At 40.9% G+C, this 10,197-nt stretch overlaps 1 protein-coding gene across 1 annotated transcript in view; it reads right to left on the reverse strand.

The window, feature by feature from the left end:
- The window catches only part of HAPLN1 (hyaluronan and proteoglycan link protein 1), a 78,657-nt gene extending 68,736 nt beyond the window's left edge, over positions 1–9,921 (reverse strand). The window contains exon 1 of the mRNA XM_008059575.1: positions 9,626–9,921. The gene's annotated coding sequence lies outside the window, so the exon portion shown is untranslated. The remainder of the gene's footprint in view (positions 1–9,625) is intronic.
- Positions 9,922–10,197: the final 276 nt, after the last annotated feature.

Raw genomic sequence — 10,197 nt, forward strand, 5'->3', positions numbered from 1 at the left:
GGGGCAGAGGGACCCGAGAGTCATGGGGGTGACTTCCAGGGGAAGAGGAGATGGATGGCAGGATGCAAGCCAGACGAGGGTAAGGGTTACATTTTCAAGGCCAGAAAGATTCGGTCGTGACTAAATGCCAACAGGAAGAAATGGCCAGAGTGGGAGAGTGGAATGCATGAGAGAAAAATAGCCCAATAAGCAGGGAGTTCTCTGGGACGATGAGGACACAGAATCCAGAGTTCAGGGCACAACATCTGCCCTAGGCTCTCAGAGGTAAAGGAGAATTTTTAAAAAGTATTACCCTAACTGAAAGAAAGAGAGAGAGGACATGGGGTACAGGCCCAAGGCCAATGGTGGTGGCAGCACAGAGAGGGTCCCGCAGGCGGCATCCACGCTCAGTGTCTGAATTACCATGGTGTGGATATCCACAACAAGGAGTGTGAAAAGCAAAGGACTTTGAAAAAACAAGGCAGAACTACCACACAGCTGAAGACCAGCTGACGTCGGATCCCTAAAATTGTGTGGTTGCCCCGTCCCATGGGGTGATGTGAATCCTTCCCCTGATTTCCAGAGATGACAGCAAGTGTAGAGGGAGTAGGCAGTTAGCTTTACAGGATTTGTCTGGTGGATCCCTTTGCTAACAAGGACAACATTGAGAATGTTGGCAGGCAGGATGGACAATGGAGAAGGAAGAGGAGACAGAAAGGAATGACCACGAAGGAGGAAGGTAGAAAGTCTCACTGGAGACCCCAGATCAGCTCCCTCCACCAGCATTTGAGCACCACACACATTTTAGTTTGGGATTATGATGACTTGTAACTTTTACATAAGTGACCGGTTTGTTTGGGACAGTCTTTGTTTATATCTTTTTGGTTATCGTAATTAGTCAGGTCCCCCTCCTCCTCTCATTAGCGTCCTGGTTGACTAATGAAATATACGGCCTTGATACGGAGACAGATGACATGAACAGCCCTGGTTGAAGGAAAATATTGAGTTCAGTTTCAGAAATGTAAGTTCATGAAGCTTATGAAAAATTCAGGTGAAAGGTCAAGTAACCTGAACACGCATACTGTTGCAATCAAGGTCATCCATCAAACATAATTTCACCTGGGACTGGATAATTTATACTTTAGCGATTGTCTTAAGAACAGTGTACTGATTTGCGGACAAATGAACTCAGAAAATATTTGCATTGCCTGCTTGGCAGTACTCTTTCAATGTTAAAGTATAAGGAACTTGGGGTAGAATGAAAATATTAATCACGTGTTTAAAAATTTTACCGTTGGCCAAGTGGTCAGGTTGGACATATTAATATATTGAGTTATATTGGGTAATTCTTCAAAGTGCCACAAGGTGGCAGCGCAACCACAATATAACGTAATTAAAGGACAATATCCCTTTCAGCTATTCTGCACTTTGAACTTCTACCTGGTACATTATATATTTTTTCTGAATATATGGTTCATCATTTGAAAATGATTATTTTTTGTTTTATCATTATTGCCAACTTGCAAATGGAGATTTTAAAAGTTTTAATTTTCTGATATGTACATTATTTCCAAATGTTTTAGCAAGAATATAAAAACATGATTGTAAATATACACTAATGAATTCTTAGGACAACTATTAGGATTCTTAGGATAACTACTAGAGTATATAATACAATAGGTATACATACTCTATACATACATCTTGATTAACATATTTTAGCTAGACAATTTTATTCAGACCATATTTTTAATATATTTAAGTTACTAGTTAAAATAAAATCTGTAACTTTATTCATTAACCTTTAGAAAAAGACTGTTCAGAAATCTCATGAAGAGATTTTTGCTTGTCATAATCTAGTTACAGTGAGTTCAAGTAAGAGGTAGGGTTGCCAAATTTAGCCAATACAAAGTTCAAAATTCCTACAAGTTTGAACTTTAGATAAAGAAGAATTTTACTGGTATAATTATGAAGTATTGGGGACATATTTATACTAAAATTATGCAACTTTTGTACTTTATCTGGAAATCTTATTGTGGGGAAGAGGGAGAACCTGAAAGAAAAAAAAAAAAAAAAGCAAGTAGCCAAGAAGACAAGAGAATTTCAGGATTACAGACTCCAAATCTGACTTAAGATTTAGAAGTCTTCAGAATCAAAGAACTAGGGAAATAATCATGAATGACTTGAATTAGTCTACATTCTGCGGCGAACTCATTTATATGTTAAGCTAAACAACATGGGTTAATCAAGTACTCTGTTGAATTACCATCTATACCACACATTGATTACCGATTTTTAAACAACAAACTGCAACAACATATATTTAAAGGTTAGCATGGTATTGGATAAAATTGAATAAATAGCTGCAATTCAGACATTCTGGGGTCTTACCCAGGGTTATCATTATGAAAATCTGTCATTAGCGCATCAAGGCTCGGAAATACCATTTTAATTTCAGTTAATTCAACAAACATGTCTAGCACCTTCTATATGCAGAGGACTGTCTGGGACTGTGAGACACAAAGATCAATAAAACATTGCTGTTATCCAACTCAATAAACATTTACAGCTGATAAAATAAAGATTAAAATCATGTACAAATGATGGCAAAACTCCTTCCTACCCCTTTCACCCTCTGGGTTTCAGCTCTTGGTCAACTGTTTCTCCCTTTGCTTTTTCCTTGGGATGATCTCCTTTCTTCCAGATGAGGGTCTGTCAATGATCATTTTCATGCCAGAGACTTCCAGGTCTCTGTTTCCAGCCATGACTCCTCCCCTGTGCTAACACACGGACTCCCAGCTTCTGGGGTTCTTGGCTGTACTCTGGGTACCACCTAACTTAGACTCATCATTTGCTCCCTGAAACGTCGACTCACCCAGTATTCCCAATCTTTGTCAACTGCATCCACCTCCTGTAATCACGCAACCCCTCACCCTTTGAAGCAGTCACCGTGCTTGTCTGCTTTTCCACATCCAGTGGAAGCACCCTTGTCAGATCCCGCCCACACCATCTCAAAGGCCCCAGGCTACTTTCCTGCCTCGAGTTTTGCTTTCCTTAAATGTAGACATTTATTTAAATTAACTATTTTATTTGTGTAACTAATTTTGTGCTACAATGGTTATCAATTAAATCTTAGAAGAGTGTATAACTTTAACAACAGTGATGGGTAGGAAGAAGACTGAGGAGGAAGCCAAGATAAAGCCAGGGATGGCCTGGGCTTGGGAGCCATCAGACATAGGAAACACCGGTACTTGGGGTAGGAGGCTGGAGACCCTGGAGCCCAGGTTCTACATTGTGCTGAGTGCTGACAGCAATAGAGGTAAACACTTATAGGGCACCTGCTGAATATCAGGAGTTCACGTCTCCCAGCCAAGGCTTCAGAAAGACGGAAAGAAATCTGCTCTAAGTTAGGGTCACGAGTCCTGGAAATTGACTAAGTTGTGAGTACATCCTTACGCCCTGAGGTCAGGGCAGAATCTTACCAGAGCACCAAACTATGGTGGCATAATCTAATTTTTTAAAAAAACTACAGAAATTAATGGAATACCTAATAAAATATGACTATCATTATGCCACATGTCTATTAAGCATGAAATGAGAAAGAATTTAAGCAAATGATTGGTTAATAAGGCCAAAGCAGCATTTTCACTGTTTTTTTCCCCACAGTTTTCCAGAATCCAAATTTGCATACATGTCCAAACTTCTATGAAACAAACTGTATGAATGAACTTGAGGACCTGAGAGTGTATTTTCAGAAGATGCTGGCATTGACCCATTTTGTCCAGATGGTGGCCAATCTCGTGTTCTTCCTATACCCATCTTTCTTCTTCCTTCAGGTCCATGACTTTGAGAAGTTCTTGGACTCAATACGGATCCTCACTGCTCCCGCCCCTTAGACCTGGACATCTGGAGGGACGTGCAAGCTCAAAACTGTAGACGAGAAGAGGCTATGGGTACTCCTGCCCTGCCCAGGGGTCACTGTGGAAGCGCAGTCATGAAGGGCAGAGGACTTGGAACATGGGTTATGGCAGAGCAAGCTGGGATATTCCCATAGATGGGCACTGGGTGCTCCTCAGGGCAATGGGAAGGTGTGGAAACAGGTTGTGCAGGCTCCACTGAAGGAAGCCAGAAGTCACCAGGACCCTACTACCTTCAAGTCTCTGGCAGCTGGCAGGAGGAAGCCCTCTGTTCTCGCCAAGGGTGGAGATCACTGACTGATTGTTGACCTGGAGGAATGGAGTTAGGCTTAATGACGCCCTTTGGTGTAAAGATGGGAGCACACCCAGATGTTTCAAATTATTTTTACAGAAAACAAAACATCTACTTTAAAGAGATAAAAGGCCTCATTCCCGCTGAAATGTGCTCAAGAAGTCCATAAACCAGAGAAGCATCAGACCCTCTGGGGTGCAGAGGTGGAGAGCTGATGAGGCAGAGGGCGGGAAGGGTTGGATGAGGGTAAGGCAGGGAGACCCCAGGTGAGCAAGGCGTGTCCACCTACTCAGCAGCCTTATTAGCGACTCACATCGCATGTGCCTCTGTCTCCTCCACTGGGTGGTAAGCCCTTGAGCCAAGAACTGTGCTGCACCTGGCCTGGTGCCTGCCTGGTGCAAACACTCAGTACTTGCTGCACTTGAATTTCACTTGCAAACTGGTGGATGTCAGCTGGGTGCAAATGCATGTCTGTTTTTCCAGTCCATTCAGGAAGACATTATTGGATACCCGCCCCCACCCAGCTCTCCTGGGGTTTTAGAGTTTCAGCGCTGCCTTCCCAGGCCCATCCGTGCCCACACAAGCATGAAACACAGCTCTTATCCACTCAGCTAGGCGATGGCAAACAAGGGAAAATCATTTCTAAAATGCACGATAAAAAATTATCTTAATACAAAAACCATGAGGCGGTAACTTTGTGGTTGCTTCTGTTACAAAAAGTACTTCAAGATCTGGAAATATTTAAGGTCCATTATCATCCATTCGACTTTCTGATTAGTTTATATTTTTAGAGTCCAGGCTGGAGTGCAGAGGCATAATCATAGCTCACTGCAACCTTGAACTCCTGGGTTCAAGTGATCTCCAAACTGCGGGGACTACAGCATGCACCACCACACCTGGCTAATTTTATTTTTTTTTGTAGAGATGGGGACTCACTATGTTGGTCAGCCTGTCTTATTATTTTAGAATGTATGTTTATGGTAGACATGAAAGATCAGCACACAGCCCTAGCACAGTGCCCGGCAAATATCCAGCCCTCCATACGTTTGTGCTGAATGAACAAATGAGTGATTAAATGAAGTGATTTCTGCAAATTTAGAGTAACAGTAAACATTTAAAAATTTGCAGAGCATGAATGAAGACTAAACCAAGATATTATCCATACAACTTTGTGAAAAGCTTAGGAAAGTCCAGATTGACCTTAAAAATAATTTGAATATTAATTGATGTCATTGGATTTCATAGTAATTGGAATTTAGAAATCTATCAAGTAAACTGTGTTCTATTTAGATTCTTAGGGTGAACAGAAAGGGTAGTTTCTCTTGTCTTGACCAGACTGAGAACAATTTCTTGAACTTTAAGTTTTCTAAATTATTTCTACTCGGTGAATATTTGTTTGTATTTTGTAAATGGTCCCCTGGCCTTCTGACAATACCCTCATCTTAGGTGTGAAATAACCATTGTTAAACTATAAAACAAAGAATAGAGTCTTTAAACAGTCCAGCAACATTTGATACTTTTTGTAAAAACTCTGGCTTTCTCTGAGGAAGTAGTCAAGAACTCTTAATACCAGCAATGCCCTTTCCTGTCTCCACGGTGGGAGAAGCCGCCATGTGGCGATAAGACAATATGACCAAGATTCCAGTAGCACCAGACCATCTCAGAGAACTTGGCTGGGCTTCTCTCTGAGTCTGCTCTTGTCTAGTAGTACCATGAAGATATCTGAAATCATTAAAACTTCTTGTGACACAGTTTTCTGGTCCCTGACTAACCTTCGACTCTCGGCAGGTTTCCTCCAGCTCTCCCTTCTAGCTATGTGGTACAGTCTGAACCACAGGAGGATCAGATGAAATTATTAACAGAGTGCGGCTCTTCTCTTGGTAGGTAAAGATCTATTGGAAATAAGGATTGCGATAATCTGCCTTATTTTACATGATTGATGGAGTTGATTCCAGTCGGCACCTCCAATCAACACAGACTGTAATTTTGTGACATTAATGAAAACGGACTTAATGAGCTGCCCTCCTTCTTTACTGGGTAGGTTTTGCTGCTGGACCAAATACCAAAGGCATCTACATGGGAATCTTCCATTCCGCAATAGCAGGCCTCATTCGATCTGAGGATTACACTCCTTAGTTTAGTGCAAGTGACACATTCATCATTTTGTTTTTCTACGAAGGCATACTCCATCCTATCCGAATTTCACAACCTGTCTTGATTCATGCTGATATGCTGAACATGTTGCAATTAAGGCATATAGCTCGCAATGAGTCGAATGAGTAATAATTTATATAGCTCCTAGAGAAAAGTTCTTTGTAACTCTCAGGGCAATACTTGTACAGATGAATCTTTGGGGATATCCCAATGCTTCTTTCAAGCGATGGTCTTCCATGTAATTGTTCTTGACTAGGATTTTCTTCTATTATGTCAACTTAATGAAAGCCAGCTTCCTGCTTCAAAATCTGTACAAACCCAGGTGCAGATGAAACTGTCATATATGCTGTGTTAGTGTTTGAGAGCAATATTTTATAAAGCACACCTCACTACCCCAAAAGAATCTTTACTATTATCCTTTTTCTAATGAAAAATTAAAGACAAAGTAACAAAATGTGTATCCATGTGCTAACTTTTTACGATTTGTTATCTGCCCAACTAAACTCGGTAACAATAAATTTCAAGAAATTTATTTCTGCTTGAGAACCAGATGAATCCAAGATAGTCAAACTCTCCGCACTCTTCCTTAAATGACACCATGACATGTCTGTAACAAACAACTCCTACATTAGAAGCGAGTTGTGGTTATTAAACTACATCCTCGTGGAGGAAAAAAAGTCATGATAAAGTACCCAATAAAGAGTCAAGTGATTTTAAATACGACCATAGGGAATTTAGTCGGTTGTCAAGTTGTGCCTTGATTTTTAAGTTACATAAAAGTCACTTGCTTTATTTTCTTCTCTCAGTACCTACCCCAGCATCTGGCGTTAGTCAGTGTTCAAGGAATGACCACCAGTGAGTCTCAGGATGTACTGAGGCTGTTGATAACGCCTTCTCGGATATGTCCACTAGGTGGCACCCAGGGACTGCGCTGCACACCAACTGCCACAGCCCTCCCATTCATAGTGCAAATAAAGAGATGCATTATTAATTTATACCATCTCGTCTTCTCTACACCTAATGATTGTTTAACCAGCTGTTTCCTCTAATCCTCCTTAAACACTATTGATTAAAATGCTAAGTATGTTCGGGTCTCCATCCTTCCCTCCTTTCCTCAGCAGCATTTTGTTCCCTGTAAATGACAGACTACATACATTCACATGACGTCGACTGAGGACTTTTGTTACTAATAACCACTCAGGGTGTCAGAAAATTAATCTGAAGCAAGAAAAAAAAGACTATTCTATAAAGTTACTTTCAAATTTGTCTTGCGTCTTGTTGAAATTTTAACTAGTGAGATATCATTACCCTAAAAATGTAACCTGGATAATAAAATGTGCACATGGGAAAAAGAAATTAAAAGAAATGGGCTATTTTCTAAAGAGGGAAGTCATTTGCTGAATATAACTCTTGTTCATCTTTACAAGACGAACAAGGGCAGTGCTGCCTTATGATTCAAACGACTTCAACGCCTCAGAAAAATACCAATACTCTACTACACCCAAGATGCTAAAAGGAAGGATTGTTAAGTAGACTCTTCACTCGTAAAGTATCTTTCTGCATCCTCTGAATGTATTTATCCTGGATGTGTTACTTGTTCCCAACGGAAGGAAAAGGAAGTGAAACCACTAGGGATATAATGAATTGATTCTTCTCTGTAAAAGTCCCTTCAGTACTTCTAAATTACAGTGTCAGTCATTCCTCTGAGAGACAGGGCACTGCTGAAAGTAAATAGCTCACTTCATAAATAAGAACATAATGGTTCTGGTTCCTCACGGAGAGGCCAGGCCCCCAGCACTCTGGTCTGGAATCTGGCCTCTGGGTCCATTCCTCCTGCAACCAGTGGTCTACTGCTGAGGTTGCTGCTTTTCTCTCTTGCTCATTTAATAAGCTTTAAATAAAATTACTTATCTAGTTCTCCTATTTCTCAGCTGTTTCCAACTTAGTGAGGAGGTCACCAAAAAAATGTAAACTCATTCTCTTAGCTGAAACAATTAAAATTTTAACAACAGATAGTATGAAAGTGATGAAAGATTGGTGCTTACATGTTCAATAGTCCTTTGGCACACGCTCTATTTTACTGAATGGAAAGAAAAATTTCTTTCATTCATTTAAATAAATGGAATTTGAGTTAATAGCTAATGTAAGAATTAAGAAACATAACATTAAAAGTTAGCCAACAAGAGCTACCATGATATCTTTTTGATAGAACAATATTTCCACTTCATCAAAGCATAGAAGTCATTGAAATGTGTATAAAATTACTGCAAACTTCATACACAGAAATAAATACAAATTGTTACCAGAAACTACATTGGTACTGAATGAATATTACATTCACTTATAAATTAATTCATAGCCTTCATTTCCTAAGGACCGTTAGCTTCCAAGAAGTCAGCCAGTATGTTTAATTTTATGACATCACACTGGAACAAGTACAGGAACACTTTCCACCCTAAAAATTCCCAAATGTACTGGCCATCGTGTGTATTTTTCCAGGGATAAATGAAAATAAAACAACATATTTTCATATTAATAAACCATCTTATTTTGAACACAAGAGTCATATTCAACGGAAGGAAACTACTTAACCTAAGCCCTAAAGAGTTCAATTCTACTTTAGGTGGTAACATATAAATAATTCCTTTAAACAACATTTAAAAGTAATCTTAGCTATGACTTTAATTTTTTTCAGCATATTGAAATTATCCATCAACATCATTCCAAATATGAACGATATCAAAATTCTACGATCTTAATTTCCTAATTAGCCAGAGAAGCTTGGGCTCAAAATGGCGACATTTCAAAGATTATTAATCTAACAGGTATCAACTCTGACTAAAGTAACTTTCTTTTTCACAGAAACCCAAAACAAAACTCATAAATCCGGGTGGACACTCATACTTCTCAGTACTTCCTTCAGCCTAAACTATCTTTTTTCTCATCTCAGGTGCTATAAAATGCTGGTCCTAAGACAGATGGCAGAGTCACCACCTGGATCCACGAGTCCACCAGATTTAGAGCACCACTAGCAAAAGGCAGACCAGAGTTAATTCTCTCCTCAGCGCTAGACTGAGCTTGTTTATTGCAAGGCAACATTTTATCTGACAAGAAGAACCTTTAAAAAAAAAGTTGAGATGTCATGTTGAACTCAAATAAAAACTCAGAGAATCAGAAGTGCGGTTAATGTCTACACATGTTACCTATGCATTGCTCTCCAAACTCTTTAAAGGCACCAAAGTATGACGGAAAGAGGAAGGGGAAAAAAGTATGAAAGTTTTACCTTGTCCTGAAATCCAGAAGTTGAAACGTTGGAGTCCTGCTGAAGGTGGAGGCTGGAGACCAAGTGAGGCAGGGCGACTTCTCCTCACCTTAAGTTTGTCTCTGGGTGAGTGTGTGTGTGTGTGTGTGTGTGTGTGTGTGTGTGTGTGTGTGCGCGCGCGCGCGCGCAGAAGGTCTCTTTGTGGCGCGGGATGGCAGAGGTCCTGATCCTGGGAAGAAGGAGGCACTTTCTCACCAAGAGTAGAAGAAAAGCAGAGCGTCCCCAGGAAAGCTCTCCTCCCAGATCCCCTAATTACAACCTAACGTGCGCTTCATGCAAACTTCAGGAGGAAGGGAGCGGCAGGGCCCGCCCGGCCTGAGAACAGCAGCCTCTTGGATGGCTTTCCCTTCTGCTCGATCCCACCGTCCCGGGATCGGGAAAACAGCTCAAGCCACAGCCCCCGCCCCACCCAGCACCCCGGTCACGCCTGGCGCGTCCAGAGGGCACGGGTCGGGGTCTGTGGACTGATCTGGGCGCTCCCTGGGAAGCAGACCCCTCACGACATGAGCCTCCGCTTAAAGGAAAGACCCCAG

This window comes from Carlito syrichta, unplaced genomic scaffold, assembly GCF_000164805.1.
Source record: "Carlito syrichta isolate Samal-C Ts95f unplaced genomic scaffold, Tarsius_syrichta-2.0.1 Scaffold304259, whole genome shotgun sequence".
Lineage (NCBI taxonomy): Eukaryota > Metazoa > Chordata > Mammalia > Primates > Tarsiidae > Carlito > Carlito syrichta.